Here is an 18,937-nt window from a genome sequence, read left to right as displayed (position 1 = left end):
GCGGACCCACACAGGGGCCGGGCACCTCCTGCTGGGGCCAAGGGAGGGTTTGAGCAAGGAGACGTGGAACACCGGGTGGATGCGCAAACGCGCCGGGAGCTTTAGTTGGACGGCCACAGGGTTCACGTGCCGGACAACTGGGTAAGGTCCTATAAGTTTAGGGTTAAAGACGCTAGGGCGTCTGAAGCGGATGTGTTTTGTGGACAGCCATACTCTCTCTCCCTTGTGGTACACTGGGTTGGGTCTACGATGTTTATCTGCCTGGTGTTTGTATCTGGCCTTGGCTACCAAAAGTGTTTTGCGGGCCTGGGTGAGAGATGCACGTATAGTGGACAGCCTGTCTTGTACGTCAGGGACGCTGAGATTGGTGTGTGGGAGCACGAAGGGTGTGAACCTAGGATGGAACCCCGCAGAAAGAAAGAACGGGGTGTGTTGTGTAGAGGTATGCATGGAATCGTTATAGGCCACCTCCGCGACCCACAACCAGTCTACCCAAGCGTTGGATGCCTGGTCCACATAACACCGGAGGTACTGCTTAAGTGTCTGGTTGAGCCTCTCGGTCTGTCCATCGGTTTGGGGATGGAAGCTGGTGGATAAGGAGGATTGGATTCCCAGTTCGGCACACCATACCTTCCAAAACCGTGCTGTAAACTGAGATCCCCTGTCCGACACGATACCAAGCGGCAGGCCGTGTAGCCGGACGACATTGAGCAACAGAAGTTTCGCAAGGGCTCCAGCGGTTGGGAGTTGTTCACAGGCCAGGAAGTGACCCATCTTGGTCAGGTAGTCGACCACTACCACGATGGCGGTGCAGTTCTGGTCTTTAGGTAAACCCACGATGAAATCCACCGAAATCCTCTCCCAGGGGTTACAGGGGGTTGGTAGCGGACGCAAGAGACCCTGCTGTTTGCGATGATCGGCCTTCATCTGGGAGCACACGGTGCAATGGCTGACCCAGCGCAAAATGTCCGGCCTGACCGAGGGCCACCAGAAGTGTCGAAGAACTTTCTCGAGAGTCTTTGTTCCTCCCATGTGCCCGGCGCTAGGAAGCTCGTGACACCAACGAAAAACGAGCTGTCGCAACTTGAGAGAGGGGACCAGAACCTGTGTGCCTCGCATGGGGATACCGCCTTGTAGGCGCCAGTCCTGGTGCCTCTTCATCCAGGCTACCCAGGTAAACGTGGAGATCCCTCGTTTGACGTCGTGTAGGAAGGACTCAGTTACCGTTAGTCCTATGACTTGTCCGGGAGACAGGATCGCTTGCTTGGGTTCCACCGCCGGGAGCCGGTGCACTTCTTGACGTGACAAGGCGTCCGCCTTCAGGTTTTGCGAGCCGGGGAGGTAGGTCACGAGGAAATGATATTCGGCAAAAAAGAGCATCCATCGTCTCTGCCGTGGAGTAAGGTGTTTCGCTGATCGCAGAAACTGGAGATTTCTGTGGTCGATGAAGACGGTGACTTGGTGTTGTGCCCCCAGTAGCCAGTGTCGCCATTCTAGGAACGCTTCCCGTATGGCGAGGAGTTCTTTTTCGGAAACCGCGTAGTTCTGTTCGGCGGTGCTCAGCTTCCGGGACATGTAGGCCACTGGGTGAAGAATGCCTGTCTCTGGATGTCGTTGAGAAAGAACCGCCCCTATGGCGATGTCAGAGGCGTCGGTTTCCACTGAGAAGGGAAGGTCGGGGTTGGCGTGTCGCAGGATGGGAGCGGACGTGAAGGCATCTTTAAGTTGGTCGAAGGACCTTTGGGCTTCGTTCGTCCAGAGGAACGGTACGTTCTTTCGTGTCAACCTGGTGAGCGGTGACACCATCTGGGAAAAGTGGTGTATGAACCGGCGGTAAAAGTTCGCAAAGCCAAGGAAGCTCTGGATCTCCTTGATGGTTCGAGGGGGTGGCCACTGTTGTACCGCCTGGACCTTTCGGGTGGACATCACCTGTCCGGTGGGAGTTAGATGGACTCCGAGGAACTCCACGGTGGTCACATGGAACTCACACTTTGTGAGTTTGCAGTACAGTCTGTGGTTCCGCAAGGCTTGTAACACTCGCCTCACATGGACGACATGGTCTTCTTGGTTGTTGGAGAAGATCAGGATGTCGTCGATGTAAACCACGACGAACCTATCCAGAAAGTCTCGTAGAACCTCATTGAGGAAGAACTGGAAGGCCGCCGGGGCGTTACAAAGACCAAAGGGCATCACCAAGTATTCATAAAGCCCAAACCGGGTTCTAAATGCGGTCTTCCACTCGTCGCCCTCCTTCATTCTGACCAGGTGGTATGCCCCTCGGAGGTCCAACTTAGTATACAAACGGGCCTCTCGCACTTGTTCCAACAAGACCGGGATCAAGGGCAACGGGTACCTGTTTTTTATCGTCAAGGCGTTGAGGGCGCGGTAGTCAATACAACAGCGTAGTTCGCCACTAGTCTTCGGTACGAAGAAGAGGGGCGACGCGGCCGGGGACCGTGAGGGACTAATGTGTCCAGATACTCTCGCAGGTGGGTGGTCTCCGGCCCGGTGAGGGCGTAGATGCGTCCACACGGGATCACCGCACCAGGTACCAGGTCAATGCGGCAGTCGTACTCTCGATGAGGGGGTAGTTCTTCTGCCTTTTGGACGCTGAACACATCTTGATAGGACGTGTACCAGGTGGGAAGCGTAACATCCTTCTCTGCGGCGGTGGCGATGTGTTGGGCCAGAGACGGACCCGCGAGTTGTGGGTGGGCCGTTTGGATACAGTGGTGGTTACAGAAAGTAGAGTTGAACGATATGGTATTGGTGGACCATTCTATGGTTGGTTCGTGTTTCCGTAACCAGGATAACCCTAGAATGAGTCGGCATCGCGGGGCTTGAATGATGTTGAACTGCAGCCACTCTCCATGGTCGTTTCCTATGGATACCCAAAGAGACGGGGTCTCATATCTTATGGGCCCCGACTCCAGTTCTTTTCCATCCACCGCGTATACTAGCTCCGGAGGCTCCTTGCGTGTAAGCGGGATTCCGAGCCGGTCGGCTTCATCTTTATCCATAAAACACCCCGTGGCTCCGGAGTCGATCATAGCTCGTATGGATCTGTTCTGTTGGTTGATGACAGCAGTTAGCGAGATGAAGAAGTGATCCGGCTCTTGGCCTAGGGCGGATTCCATTGAAGGGATGAAGTGTGGGCTTGAAGGCTTCCCTCCTTGGTCCGTCAAGCTCTGTCGTTTCCCGGTGCCTTTTCTTCGATGGCGAGGGCGGTTTGTCCGGACCGCGGTCTGTTCGTTTTGGGCCTAACTGGGCATTCACGGAGGAAGTGTCCTTTCTTGCCGCAGTACAGACAGAGTCCCTGTTTGCGGCGATGGTCGCGTTCACTTAGGGTCAACGAGGCCCTCACGGTCCCTATTTCCATGGGTTCCGATTTGGAACTCGTGTGGTCAGGAGGTCGGGTGTTGTCATAGGAGCCGGACGTTTTCTCTCTTCCTCTGTGATCCCCTTTTCGTTCACGGAGACGATGCTCCAACCTGGAGGCCAGTTCCATCATCGCAACACAGGTCTGGGGTTGTGGGTCGATCTGGGCAATGACATCTTTCAGCTCATCGGTGAGCCCTTGATAAAAGATAGCCGACTGCTTGGTTTCCGGCCAGTCGGTCTCTGCCACCAACCGACGAAAGCTGTTCCTATAGCCCAGAAAGTCATTTGGTTTTTGCCGGAGGGTTAGAAGGTCGCGGTCCGCCGCAAAGGTGTCGGCTCTGCGATCGAAGGTGTCTTCGAATGCGTTGCGGAAAGCGTCCCAATCATATAGGAGGGCTTCGTCCCTGCGGACGATGGGAACGGCCCATTGAGCCGCGTCTCCTGCCAGGTAAGAAATTAAGAAGGCCACCCGGGCCTGATTGGTAAGAAACAGCTTCGGTTTACAGTGGAAGTGTAGCATGACTTGAGTCATGAACACCTGGACCTTATGTACGTCTCCATGAAACCTTTCAGGGGGGGCCAACGGGACCTGGGCAGGCATTTCTACTACTACCTAAAGGGGACTGTGAGGGAAACGAGGCCCCGGCATCGAAGGGGTTTCGTTGGAATCTATCCATACGTGTATGCAAGGCGGCCGTTTCCGACCGGGAAGCGGCTAAGTCCGCCTGCATCAGGGCTAGCGAGGCTAACACTTCTTCTAACGTAGCCATGATCAGCGTGATCAGGAGGAGATATTTTCGTGGGCCGATTATTCTGTCGCGTACCCGCGGGTTTCCTCTCCTCGGAATGACGCTGATGCTATATGGGTTCCACCTCCCATCTGCCCCTAGTCCGGAGGACGTGTTACACACGCGGACGGAGGAGGCAGGTGAGTGAGGGAAGTGAGACAGGAACGGTGGGGACGGAAACCTAGAAGGAAACAAACACACAATGAGTGATAGTCGACTGACTCGAACTCCCCCTACCGTGTTTCCCCCTAAGTGTGAGTCGCTTACCTGCTGTCTCCTCCCACCTACTGAGGTGCGGGGCGCTGAAGTGACTGGGCGTTTGCGTAGGCTAAGTATCTCCAACACTGGAGTCCGGTAAGTTCCGTTTAGCGGGGACAAACCCCAGGGGGAATGAGTGCTCGGTGAGTGAGGTGAGCTGGACCAAGAGGCCTCTGGTAGTTCCCAAGAGTCTGTCTTCCAGCTCACTGAACGACGCCCAATTGGCGCGGTGAGATGTGTAGGTAGGTGAAGGCGCTACTACTGCCAGGCTCCGAATCCTTGAGCCGAGGAGCGCAACACCTACCGACCGTGAATGCCCGGAAATCCTTGGGCAGGTCTGTGAACGAGAATTACCTTTTTGGCTGCTTCGCCGGAAATCCTTGGGCGTGGTGGTCTCTCGGCGCTACGCCTCTTCTCTCGGAGGAGTCGAGAGGCGTGGAGAGCCAAGGTGGAAGTACCCGTTCCGGTACTCCACTGGTGACGAAGGGCACCGTAGGAAGGTGCCTCCACTCCGGTCTCTCAGGGGAGACGGGAGCCAGGAACAGGAAACCTTTCCCCGGCCAGTTCCGAGGGACGTTGGCGGTCGCCGGGAAAGGCGGAGATTCAACAGGGGTCGAGAGGTCGTATCTCTGTAGACGGGTGACAGTACGGGTTCACCGTGAACTCTTTCTGTCGTAGCTCTTCAGGATACGTCCGGGAATAATCGGCCAGGACGTGAAGGAGAGGACGTGTAGTTATACTCTCGGGACACACCCACAACGTGACTCGTGGACTGCCGGGGTACCTGGGACTTGTAGTTCTTCCAGGTTTCTGGCGGGATCGCCACTCGTGCAGATATCCAGCCGGATCGTGACAGTATTCTTAACAAGGCTTTTATGCCTTTTTTAGTTTTAACTACTGTCAGGTCATTAAATCAAATTTTAAACTGTGGTAATGATGGAGCAGGTAAAGCAAAATGTTGTATACCTTCTCTATTTTGCATGAAATTTAAATACGTAATCGTTCTAAATATTAATTTGTACTAATTAGTTTGGAGTGGAAATACTAATCAACCATTTACACCTGAATAAACACGAATTACACGTGGGACTAAAATGCTAATTGCATGGCTAACAATTAAATGATTAACTATGGTACGCAAACTAACCGTAGGATGTGTTAAAATAGAGAATTGCATGATTTATGTTGCTTTTGTGATGGTTTGTGCTTCCAGTGTTGTAGAATGGTGAGTATTATTGCTTTAAATGTTGCTACGAGCTAGGAAAATACTGATATATATTGGGATTAGTGTGGGTTTAACATTAAAATCTTCATTTCTATATATTAATTACCGTTATGTTTGTATTTGCTTAAGTTGGCATTCGGGCCTACTAGGCCGCAGTACTTAAAATGGAGTTTGGGAGTGGCCATCGTCATGTGAGCGCGATGCCTACTGCGTAGACTCGGATGGCTCTGAAGATCTCCAGGCGACCTCCGAAGAGAGACAAAATGTTCCTTGTCAAGGATAGGAACGTGGAGGACTGCCAAGACCCAAAGTAGTGTGAATGACTGAGAGGATAATAGCGACCTGTACAAGAAGGTTTACATGTTGTTACTTCGGAACTTTCGCCTGTGAAACTACGAAAAAGAATACAATTGGGGGGATGTCATGCCCGGTCTCATGGGAAACAGGCAAACCTGGGAATATTGAAAAGTATTACAAAATTCAGAGGATTTAGCCAATCAGAACACTTCTACTCCTAAATTGTTGCACGTTGTCCTAAAAGTAAGGAGAGAAAAAAGGTATATAAGGGGGGAATTTAGAAGAGGAAAAAAGTCCGTATCATTATCCCGTTGGTGTGGAGGATCGATTTGCTGGTTCGTTGGCGCGATTACCTGGTACCTTGGCTAAATTGTGGGGACTGCGTCGTGCTGAGAGAGATTTCCTGGACTTACCTGGGTTTCTCTTTGATTACAAAAGGACGATTCCATCTGAAGGGATTACTGATTTATGCTGTGGGTTGACGGGTTCTTCTGGAAATGGTCGTCAATATTCAAATTTAGGTAAATATAAATGTTCTGTCAATTTGTGTTCAAGATCAAAGGTTGGGAATCACTTAATAGAAATCTGATTTGAACTGTAATCCTGAATATGTTGTCAGAGTGAATTATTTAGATAAACTAAACATTGATTAATAAGGAATGAGTTTGTGATTCTTTAATAAGGTATTGAAAGTTAATCGAAAGGGTCCGAAACTTTAAATGCGTTTTAGCTGGTTCTAAATCACCATCAACCAGTCCAACTAATTGGTCCATCGACCAAGTGGTGGAGTGTCTTGATGTTAAAGTTAGAATTCTATAGGTACAGATGTATATAATGTAAAGGAATTTCTTTCGATAGGTAACAAGGTACCCTCACATGTCCAGCACTTCTTTCCCTCCTGTGCGCAGACTCGAGTGAGACGAATGAGTGTTGGTGGTATGGGCCCAACCAATGAATGAATGTATGAGTGAGTAATGTGGTGACGAGTTTGGGACATAGGGAGGATATGTAAATTTGCCCTTTCCGCTGGAGCAGTAACAATTGAAAGTACATATTGATCGGAGGCAAAAAATACCAGCCCTAAGTGATTTTCTTCATTTTCGTACACACCAGCACATTGAAATACCAGTTATGCAGGTTAAAAAAAAACAGACAGGTTGCAAACATAGCCACATTAGGAGTTGTGGCCTTTTGAGCCACTTTATTTCGTCTCACCCGCCTTCTAGTTTTCACCAATGTATCTGTAGCTAAGAGCTTTAAAAATACATAATTTATCAAACATTTCTCTAAAAATGAGCCTAATTAGACTAGTCTAATGCTATTTCATAGATTTAACAAGGTGAGCCACTTTTTTGAGGGTGCCCGGGCCGAATTATGAGCCCAATCCGACTCTGTCTCTAACATTGACGAGATTGAAATGCTGGAATACAAAGAGAAGGGGGAGGGGAGTAGAGAAGGTGGAGCGAAACGGAGGACGGAGATGCAGAGAGAACCAGAGAAGTTAATCGAGCAGGGCGAGCACAAGGAGACAGAGAGCGAGATCGAGACGGAGGGAGGAGCAACAGCAAGAGGGAACCAAAAATCGGATCACAAGCTGCGCCATTACTCATTGAAACACTACAGTCCAGCAGCTCCGAGAAGGAAGATGATGCTGTGACTCACGACGGTGCAGTCCAGGAGGACTGCGGCAATGGCAAGTACTAACCAGCCGTCTTGCCTTTCTAAAATGGTAGTGGGCTTGGGGTAAAAAGAGACCACGATGAAATTACAGTTTTGGAATGCCACAAAGCACGAGCTGAGGTGCAAGGGATCAGGTCACTGGTGTGACGAGTGTGTGGTTTCTTGAAGAACTCAGTGGAGAAACATTGTGAGGGGTTTTATTTTTCCCAATCTACTCAATGTTGTTAACAGATAAAACAAATTTAAAAGGTCATTGCTTACTTCTATCCCGAGACTGCCATAAGGACCTTGATGAAGAGGGAATCCTTTTTTCTACCAGACGACGAGAAGTGACGACCTCAGAAATATAGAGATTATATCTCCCTTCTTTGGTCTCTAGTTTTTTTTCTCCATATCTTATCACATCAAGAGTAATTATATATTGTGGGTATTTAATATCTTGTAAAGAGAGAAAATAAAAAGACACTATACAAACCTATAATAGTGTACAGTGGTATATGTCGACACCAGACAATACGACAGTGGTGTCAGAAGTGGGATAATGGTGTCAGAGTCGAGATGACACAACACATCACTCTGGAGGTCATGGTCACTCAGTTGGCAGAAGGCCAACATCATCTGCAGTTGATAACTGAGCAGCTGACACAGAATGTCCAGAACGATAGAGAGGCTTTTCAAACTGGCTTAAAATAACAGGCTATTCAGATGTTCACAAATCAACAATTCCAGGATACAGCTATCCTATAGTTAATGGATACCATTCCAAGTGCCGGGTTACATCCTAATGTCCCCGGATTGGTACTGCAAAGATTTGAGGAAAGTGATGACCCAGGCAATTTTTTTGTTACAGCAGCTTGGCCACAAGAGAGGCGGGGTCAATACATCGCCCCTCTATTGTCAGGAGAATTGCAGGTGACGTATCAAGAGGCCAATCCTCCTGGCATAATCCAAATAACATATCTAAAAAGCTATTCTAGAACGCCTGGGAAGCAACCAGGAATATTATAGGAACCATTTCCACAAGGAGAAATGGACTTCTGGAGATAACCCAAAGGTTTTATATTTTAGAATCAGAGACTTAGAAAATCGGTGGTTGCAACCCTCTAGATCCACCATTAACGATGTCACTGACAAAATATATTTGGAGCAGTGTATAGAAGCTTTACCTTCCAACACCAGGTCATGGGTCAAACAACATCCAAATCTTACGGCACAGACAGCAGTAGAGTTGGCATATGCATATCATCGGGCACGACTTCTAAAACTCATTTACCAAGAATCCCAATAGTATTCACCTGACTAGTGTCTAGGAATATGAATCAAGGAGGGGATAGTAAACCCTCTACTACTTTACGTTCAATTGTGAAACCACCCACAGACGGATCACGGTAGTCCCATGGACCCCAATGTTTTAAATGTGCTGAGTGGGGACATATAGCGCGACATTGTCTGTTAAAACCAGACCCTGTTGAACACATGGAAGTAGGGTATTCCCGGGAGAGGGTCCTGGTCACAGGTAAAGCGAGAGAGCATTATAAAAAGATGATCCACTTAAATGTGAGGCCTATTATAGCTCTTCTGGATACGGGGTGCCATCATACCATCATAAGCAAGGATCTGATACCATTGGAGCAACTAAAAGATGGGGGGACTGTTAGGGTAGCTTGCGTACAAGCATATATAAAAACATACCTCACAGCAGAAGTCTTGCTGGAAATACATGGGCATCTGCAGATACACAAGGTCGGGGTGGGTCCCTTCTTGACAGAGAAGGTACTGATCTACCCTATTCTGATGAGTATCTTGCCAGCATAACAAAACAGGTTGAAATGACGGGTTGATTACGGGAGGCTCCCTATTTTGAAACTGAGATAGACACACCCCGGGACAGACTAATAAAAACCCAAAATGAAAAGAGAAGAGACAGAAAGAGATACCAGGCACTATCCCAACCCTCCATTTCTTGTACTCTTTCTTCTCCAGAGGAGAACAAGACCCCTCCCCGAAGTTTCCGGAAGGCCTAAAAGGATGACAGTACTTTGGTGCATGCCTAGTTGCAAATACGAGACAGCATCCCAGAACAGGTAGGACCATACTTGTGCGTCAAATGGGGATTGTTATAATGTGTAATTCAGGGTCCGACACAACATACTGAACAACTCTTGGTCCCAATAGCGTTCCGAGAGTAAATCATGCATCTTTTACATAAACAGGCAGGGGGGCAGACATTACGGGCAAGAGAATACACTGAAATATAAATTGGAGAGATTTTATTGGTCGGTGTCTATAAAGAGGTAGTCAGGTTTTGAGCTACCTGTCCGAGGTGCCAATTAAAAATCCTCCGGGAATATGAAAAGCCCCTTTACACCCACTCCCTATCAGTGCACCCAGATACCCCTAGGGGTAACAGTGTTGCGCTTTACAAATGCTGTTAGATTGACTGAGATCCCCTTTTAGTGAGTAGGAATGGATTTGGTTGAACCCCCAACCCCGTCTGCCAGAGGACATCAATATATTTTGGTCATGATTGACTATGCGACACACTATCCTGAAGGCATCCCTGTAACAAGCATGACCATCCAAGCATTCAGGCAAGCCATGATTTCATTTTTCCTAGAGTGGGTTTTCCTCAGGAGATACTGACAGACGAAGGTACTCCTTTTATGTCTCATTTTATAAAGCAAGTGCACACCCTTTAATGTATCCACAAGATCCAAACGGCTGTGTATCACCCTCCAACCGACGGTCAGGTGGCGAGGTACAATAAAACCATCAAAACTATACAGAAGAAGTTAATAGATAACACAAGCCGTGACTGGGAAAGAAAACTACCCTAGGTATTTTTTGCCATACGCACCCATGAACAAAAATCCACAGGCTTCTACCCATTGAGCAGTTATTTGGGAGGACCCTGTACCTTACTTGACATGGCATCTGAGAAGTGGTAAGAAGAGGAAGATGAGAGGACACCATTACTAACATACAGTGCCACTCTAAATGACACCCTGGCCACTTCATGGGGAAAGGTAAATGAGAATTTAGAGAAAGCACAAGAAATATGCCTTTTCCCATGGGCGACCTTATGGGCGTTCTCTGTTGTAGATAATATTAATCCTGTTACCTACTACTGACAAAAAACTGTTAGCTACATAGCAGGGACCTTACCCCATAATAGACCAAATACCCTCTGTGACGTACAGAGTAGCTGTACCGCAATAAGGAAGGACAGGACAGATATATCATGTCAACCAGCTTAAAAAATGGGAAGAACCCCCCCAACTCAAATAACCAATTCCACCATAACAGTGGGATATATCAATCTCACAAAACCCTTAGAGACTCCTCTACAGACCTTTATGGACATACAACAGGAGGAAGTGAATATGGGAATCCAACTGACACAAGAACAAAAACAACAGCTATTATCCGTGTTAACGCAATATGCTGGCCTCCAATAAGCCAGGGCGAACTACCCTTGTCACTCATGACATCCACACCCTACGTGACTAAGTAGTTAGACGCAAACCATATCACATCCCCGCCGCACTATGTCATGCCCTAGAACAAGTAGACGCCATGTTAAAAGCTGACATTATAGAGCCTTCCCAAAGTGCTTGGCCTTCCTTAGTAGTCCTAGTGCCAAAAAAAGTTGGTAGTTTGAGGTTTTATATAAACGTCAAACAACTGAACATCATTTCCAAATTTGACACATACCCTATGCCTGGATTGGATGAATTAGTGAAGAGACTGGGGGATGATAGAGTCATGTCCACTACTGATCTGAACGCTGGATATTGGCAGATACCATTTACAGAAGGGCACAAGAAAAAGTCTGCCTTTTCCACACCATCGGGGTTGTACCAGTTTCAATTACTTCTTTTTGGTCTTCATAGGGCCCCTGCGATCTTCCAGAGATGGATGGATCTCTTATTACGAGCACATCACAAATACGGGGTGGCATACCTGGATGACATAGTGGTCTATATCCCTGATTGGGAGACACAGCAACATTACTTACAACAGGTCTTAAGGTCCTTCACACAAGCAGGGTTCACTGTGAATCCCAGTAAAATGACTTTTGCTACTGATCGCATTGACTATTTGGGGTTCACTATTAATCAGGGCACAATTCAACCCCAAATGAATAAGATAGAAGCTGTACGAACAAATTCCTTACCTTCGGTAACGATATATCTGTAAGAAACATTAGTTAGTTAGATTCCTTACCTTAGAATATCCCCAGGCGTCAGGCTGGATCCGGAAAGATTTTTCGGCAGCAATACCCTTGCGCGTCGCTAGGCGTCGTCTGCGGCTCCGCGTCATTCGTCGGCGTCGTGATCGCCGGGATTACGTCGGAGTACTTAGACTACGCTCTCGCGCGCTGACGTCAGTTCTTGTACATAGTTTCCGCGCCAGGAACGCAGAGCCATGCAAGAGCCCGACACTGGTGCCATGAATCTAGAGCCCTGAAAGGGATGACCATAACCCTAGATATCAGTTCGCAGAACGGGGAGGATGGGTGGGGCGCTAAGGAATCTAACTAATGTTTCTTACAGATATATCGTTACCGAAGGTAAGTAACTTCTTCATCTGAAAGAAACACGTTAGTTAGATTCCTTACCTTAGAATAGATACCCCAGCAATACCAACCCCGGTGGTGGGTCTGTTTACCAAGATCACACCAGAAAGTCCTGGAGAACGGAACGGCCAAAGAAGCCGTCTCTCTGGACTTGGCTGTCCAGGCAGTAATACTTGGCAAACATGTGCAGCGGGGCCCACGTTGCTGCCTGACAAATGTCCTGCAAAGGGACTCCCCGTCCCAGGGCAGTAGTAGCCGCTGTGGCCCGAGTGGAATGGTCCCTCAGCCCCACAGGAGGTTCCTTCTTAGCTAAGGAATAACAGGCCTTAATGCATATAACGACCCACTGAGAAATGGTTCGCTTGTGCACTGCCCGCCCCTTCTTAGCGTCCACGTAGCCAACAAAGAGTTGGTCGTCCACCCGGAACTGTTTTGTGCGGTCCAGATAAAAGGACAGCGCTCGTTTTGGGTCCAGACAGTGGAGCCTCTCTTCCTCTTTCGAGGGATGCGTAGGCGAAAAGAAGGTGGGCAGTGTAACAGAGTGGCCGATGTGAAAGGCAGTTACCACCTTAGGGAGAAAGGAAGGACGAGTCCTGAGAACAACCTTGTCCGGATGGAAAGAAAGGAAAGGAGGCTTAGGAGATAGAGACTGGAGCTCACTCACCCGTCTGGCAGAGATGATGGCAACCGGGAAAGCAGTCTTAAGAGTCAGAAGGCAAAGAGCACAATTATGAAGTGGCTCAAAGGGAGCGCACATCAGAAACGTTAATACCAGATTCAAATCCCACTGAGGCATTACGAAAGGGACAGGAGGAAACATGTGAGTAATGCCCTTAAAGAATCGAGAAACAACAGGGGATTTGAAAAGAGAAGGATGATCAGGAAGCCGTACGAAAGCAGAAATAGCTGAAAGATATCCTTTAAGGGTGCCCAGAGCAGAGCCCTGCTGGGCCAGAGAGAGAAGAAAGAGGAGAACCTCAGAAAGAGGGGCAGAAAGAGGATCCGCAGCCTTTGCTGTGCACCATGCCACAAATTTGTTCCACCTACAGGCGTATGCTGATTTTGTGGAGGGACGCCTGGCTGCCAGAATAACATTACAGACTTCAGGAGGCAAGTCAAATGGCATCAACTGCCGCCGCTCAATCTCCACGCATGGAGGTGGAGGCTGGACAGGTTCGGTTGGAGGACCGTCCCCTGCTGCTGCGACAAAAGGTCCTCCTGAAGAGGCAGTCGTATCGGGGGATCGATCGACAGACTGAGTAGCTCGGGATACCAGTATCTTCATGCCCAATCCAGAGCCACCAAGATGACTTGGGCCCGGTCGCGCCTGATCTTCTTCAGCACTCTGGTCAGAAGTGGTATAGGCGGAAAGGCGTACAACAGACCGCAACTCCACTCGCGACGAAAAGCGTCTCCTAGCAAGTGCCGCCTTGGAAACTCCAACGCGCAGAACTGCTGACATTGCGCGTGCTCTTCGGTGGCGAATAGATCTAACCAAGGCTCTCCCCACAACCGAAAGAGGCCTTGCGCCACGTCCGAGTTTAGACGCCATTTGTAATCCATCATGCACCGGTGGCTGAGTTCGTCTGCTCTGGCGTTCAGAGAACCCGCCAGATGTTGAACCACCAGGGTGATTCCCTGACGTTCCAGCCATGTCCAGAGGCGCAGAGCCTCCTGACAAAGGGTCCACGACCCCACCCCGCCCTGTTTGTTGCAATACCACATGGCGGTGGTGTTGTCCGTGAACACCTGCACTACACTTCCCCGGACAGAAGGAAGGAATGCCTTCAGTGCAAGCCGGATCGCCCTCAGCTCCAGAAGGTTGATATGGAGCCGAGACTCCGCCGGAGACCAGAGGCCTCTGATCGCCACCTCTCCCATGTGGCCCTCCCATCCCAGGAGGGACGCATCCGTCACTACTACATGCTCTGGTTGGGGTAGGGAGAGGGATCTGCCACTGACCCAGTCGCGGTCCGTGAGCCACCACTGCAGCTGTCTTGCAGTGCCCTCTGAGATCAAGACATGGTCGGACAGGTTGCCCCGATGCTGGGCCCACTGAAACTTCAGGTCCCACTGCAGAGCCCGCATCCGCCATCTGGCGTGATGCACCAACAGGATGCAGGAGGCCATCAGACCCAGAAGCCGCAGCACCAACCTGACCGAAACCTGGGATAGAGGCCGAAAGATGGGAATCAGAGCCTGAATATCCCGGACCCGCTTCTCCGGAGGATAGGCCCGGAACCGCATCGAGTCCAGAACCGCTCCGATGAAGAGGAGCTTCTGGGAGGGACTCAGATGCGACTTCGGCACATTGATGGAGAACCCCAGCAAATGCAAGAGGTCGGCCGTAGTCTGGAGGTGGAAGACGACTGGCTGGGGCGAGCCCGTCTTCAACAACCAGTCGTCGAGATAGGGGAAGACTGGAACCCCCAATCTGCGCAGATGAGCTGCGACCACCACCATCACTTTGGTGAACACCCGAGGGGCACTGGTGAGGCCGAAGGGGAGCACGATAAACTGAAAATGCTCTTGGCCCACAATGAACCGCAGGTAACGCCGGTGGGCCAGGATGTGGAAATAAGCGTCCTGCAAGTCCAACGCTACCATCCAGTCTCCAGGGTCTAGGGCAGCCAGAACGTGAGCTAAGGTGAGCATCTTGAACTTCTCCTTCCGGAGGAAGGCTTTGACGCTCCTGAGGTCCAAGATAGGGCGTAGGCCCCCTTTGCCCTTTCTTGGGAACCAGAAAGTAGTGGAAATAACAACCACAACCTACTTCTGGACCAGGAACGCGCTCGATGGCCCCCTTGGCCAAGCGGGCCGTAACTTCCTCCTGCAGAAGTTGTAAGTGATCCCCCGAAATTCAGTGGCCCTGAGGTGGCATGGCTGGAGGGGTCGCCTCGAAGGGGAGGGAGTAGCCCCTTCGGACGATTTGCAGCACCCACCTATCCGATGTGATGGTATGCCAGTGGAGCAGGTGATGGCGAACTCTGCCACCCACTGGCGTGGAATGGGCCTGAAAGCTCGGACTAGGAGGGCTTTGAGGCGGTAGCTGCTGGTTTACATGTGGCCGGACCGGCACGTTGTCCCCCTGTACCGCCTCAGCGGAATCCACGTCCGCGACCGTGTGGAGGTTGGTTCTGCAGCCAGTGGCTAGGCGGACGTGAGGGGGCGCCCCTGCCTTGGCTACGAAAGGGGCGAAAAGCGGAAGGTTGTGGGCACGGGCCGAGAGGCCCAAGGACTTGGCCGTAGCCCTGGAGTCCTTAAAGCGCTCCAGCGCACTATCCGCTTTGTCGCCAAAGAGGCGACGGCCATCGAAGGGCATGTCCATGAGGGTGCTCTGGACATCCCCAGAGAAATTTGTGGATCTCAGCCAGGCGTGGCGACGAATCACCACCGTGGTCGCAATTGCTTTGCCTAGCGAGTCCGTTGTGTCAAGCGCACATCGTATTGAGTGCCGCATCCCGCCCCTCGGCAAGAGCCTGGGCGAGCCGTGTCCGGGCCTCCTCCGGACACTGGGGCAGCACGTCCGCCACCGTATCCCACAAGGAGTGGGTGTAACGGTCCAAAAGGCACGCGGTGTTGATAGACCGCAAACCCCAAACTAAGAGAGGAGAACAGTTTCTTCCCATGCTATTCCAACCTTTTGGATTCCCGATCCGGGGGAGTGGACGGGAAGGCGGTCTGGGAGGTAGAGGCCTGGATAACCAGGCTCTCAGGCGTGGGGTGCACCGACAGAAAGATGGGGTCGCCCGGGGCGGTGGCGCCGGGCCACGTTCCGGTCCACAGGAGGGACTGTGGAGGGCTTGGACCAGGTGCCCATCAGAACATCCGTCAGTGCTTCATTGAACTGCAGCAGAGGCTCCGAGGAGCTTACTGGCGGTTGAAGCACTTCAGTGAGGAGGTCAGTCCTCACGGCCACTGCAGGAAGCTCCAGCTGAAGGGCTTCGTCAGCCCTGCGCAGCACCACAGAATAGGTAGCACCCTCCTCCGTAGCCACGGAAGGAGGAGAGATGAAGCCAGTGTCAGGGGAGGTGTCAAGACCACTGGCATCCCCCAGCTCTTCTGCCCAGTCCTGGGATAACTGGCACTGCTGTGCCAGAGGGTCCTCAGACCCCTCCCAATCATCCCCATCATCCGACTCCTGGTAGACAGGTGGAAAGGTCGGAGCTGGGCGGTAGATGAATCAGTCATCCATCGGCGGCGGAGACGGCACCGGGCCCGGACCAGGACTAAACCTGGGGATGACGTTGTCCGAAGCCGGCACCTAAGGGGTCGGTTCCGGTGTCGTAAGGTCGGCCGGCGTCGACCGGGATCCAGGCCTGGATCCCACGGGGGCCTGCGGCGTCGGGACCGAAGTCAACGACGGGGCCACGAGGAAGTCTTGGATCTCCGCCGGAGTGGCATCAGACCCAGGGAGCGGAGGGTATGGGGCCGGACGCGACACCTGCGGCTCTGACGGAGCCGCACGGGTGGTGCCACCCGAACCTTCAGCCGAGTCGCGCGACCGGCGAAGGGAGTAAGAAGAGCGATTTCGCCTCTTCCACTTCTTCTTACTGTGCCTCGACTTACCGGAATGCGAGGACTTCGACCCTGACGAGCGGTGATGGCTACGGCTCTGCGACCGGTCCCCGACTTCCTCCTCGACCGGGACCTTGAGCGGCGCGGAGCCGACCACTGGATCTCGAGCAGCTTGCGGGACCGCTCCCGCCTAGCCTTCGAGGTACGACTCGGCATCATGGTCGGCCCCAAGGTAGTAGAGACAGCGGCGGTGGTGATCCGTGACCGACATCAGGCGGTGACAGGCGTCGCACGGCTTGAATCCAGGCATCCCTACCGGCACCAGGAGTCGAGGTCGACTCGAAATGGGAACCAAAAAAGTTTAGTCAAAAAGTGACTAAAAGGGTATGCTCTTCCCGGATCTGCGCTTACTGGCGCGGTAAAAAGAAGAACTGATGTCAGCGCGTGAGGGCGGCGTCTAAGTACTCCGACGACGTCATCCCGGCGATCACAACGCCGACGACGGAGGAGGAGCCGCAGACGACGCCTAGCGACGTGGAAGGGTATTGCTGACAAAAAAATCTTTCCAGATCCAGCCTGACGCCTGGGGATAGTCTAAGGTTAGGAATCTAACTAACGTGTTTCTTTCAGATAGAACATGCCACACCCCAATACAAAAAAGAAGTACGCTCAGTTTTGGAGCTAGTGGGGCATTATCACAGATTCATCCCACAATTTTCTGAACTAGCCAGTCCCTTCACTGATCTGCTTACACACATAGATGCCAGGAAACAGGTGGTTTGGACCGAAGCACAAGAATATAATTTTAATACCCTGTAAGAAGCCTTATGTCACGCCCCTCGCTTATATGTCCTGATTTTTCAATGAATATTTTCCTACAAACTGGTGCCTCTGGAAGAGGGCTAAGTGAAGTCTTGTCTCAACCCGATCAACAAGGAAATATTTGCTCCATCATGTACCTCAGCCACAAAGTATTTCCTAGAGCCAATCATTATGCCACAATGCAAAAAGAATGTCTGGCTATCAAGTGGGCCATGGAAGCTATGCAATATTAATTGTTAGGACGCACTTTTGACTGGTAACTGATCATGCCCCTTTCACCTGGTTAACTAGCCACAAAGACACAAATCCCAAGATCTTACAATGGTTTCTAGCGCTACAACCTTTTTTTCAGGCTATCCATGGAACTGGTAAATTTCTGGGGACTGCTGACTTTTTGTTAAGATGTCCGCTGAGGGTATGGCCCGAACAACCCTACTCTGGGGGAAGGTAATGTGATAGTGCGGCCCCTATGGCAGAGGAATCCAAGATGGCCACCATACTTTGCCAGAACGGGAATAATGGCAGCAGTCTGGTCTCGAACACTGATGTCATTGAAACGTCGGAATAGGAGGAGAAAGGGGAGCGGAGTAAAGAAGGTGGAGCAAGATGGAGGACGGAGATGCGAAGACAACCAGAGAAGTTAATCGAGCAGGGTGAGCACAAGGAGATGGAGAGCAAGAGCAAGGCAGGAGCGAGAACTGGACAGAGAGGAACAGTCGAAGGGAGCTGAAAAACAGATCACAAGCCCCGCCACCACTCATTAAAATGCTACAATCCAGCAGCTCCGAGAAGGATGAGGAAGCTGTGACCCTGATGCCACAGTTCAGGAGGCGTGTGGCCATAGGCAAGCATCAACCAACCATTTTGCCTTTCTAAAATGGTGGTGGGCTGGGGAAAAAGGTGACCATGGTGAAAGCACAGTTGGGGAATGCCACTGAGAAGAGCTGAGGTGCCCGGGATCAGGCTACTGGTGTGACGAAGTGTGGTGTCTTGAAAATCTCACGTGGTGAACAACGCTGTGACAGGTTTTATTTTTCCCAATCAACTCGGTGTTGTTAACCAATAAAAAAATTTCAAGGATCATTGCTTACTTCTATTAGCAGGACTGCACTGAAGACCTTGATGAGGAGGGAATATCTAACCTACGATGAGAAGTGACGACCCCAGAAAAAGTGAAAGAATGTATCACCCTTCTTCGGACTCTTGGTTTTTTTCACATCTTATCACAACAAGAATATTTCTATATATTTTGCGTATTCAATATCTTGTTAAGTAAAGACAATAAAAGACACTATACAAACCTGTAATAGCGTACATTGGTACGTGTGGGCACCATACGATAACGACACACCTGTGTTCACAGTCTAGAAGTGTATCGCTTATCCTCAA

The 18,937-nt window shown here is 50.7% G+C and overlaps 1 protein-coding gene across 1 annotated transcript in view; it reads right to left on the bottom strand.

Annotated features, from left to right (window-relative positions):
* ATG2A (autophagy related 2A) overlaps positions 1-18,937 on the bottom strand; it is a 2,561,659-nt gene that overhangs the window by 1,340,599 nt on the left and 1,202,123 nt on the right. The window lies entirely within an intron of this gene.

The sequence above is a fragment of the Triturus cristatus genome, chromosome 9 (assembly GCF_964204655.1).
Source record: "Triturus cristatus chromosome 9, aTriCri1.1, whole genome shotgun sequence".
In the NCBI taxonomy this organism is placed as follows: domain Eukaryota; kingdom Metazoa; phylum Chordata; class Amphibia; order Caudata; family Salamandridae; genus Triturus; species Triturus cristatus.
Note: the sequence above shows the minus strand (reverse complement) of the source record. Positions and strands in the feature narration are given on the sequence as shown.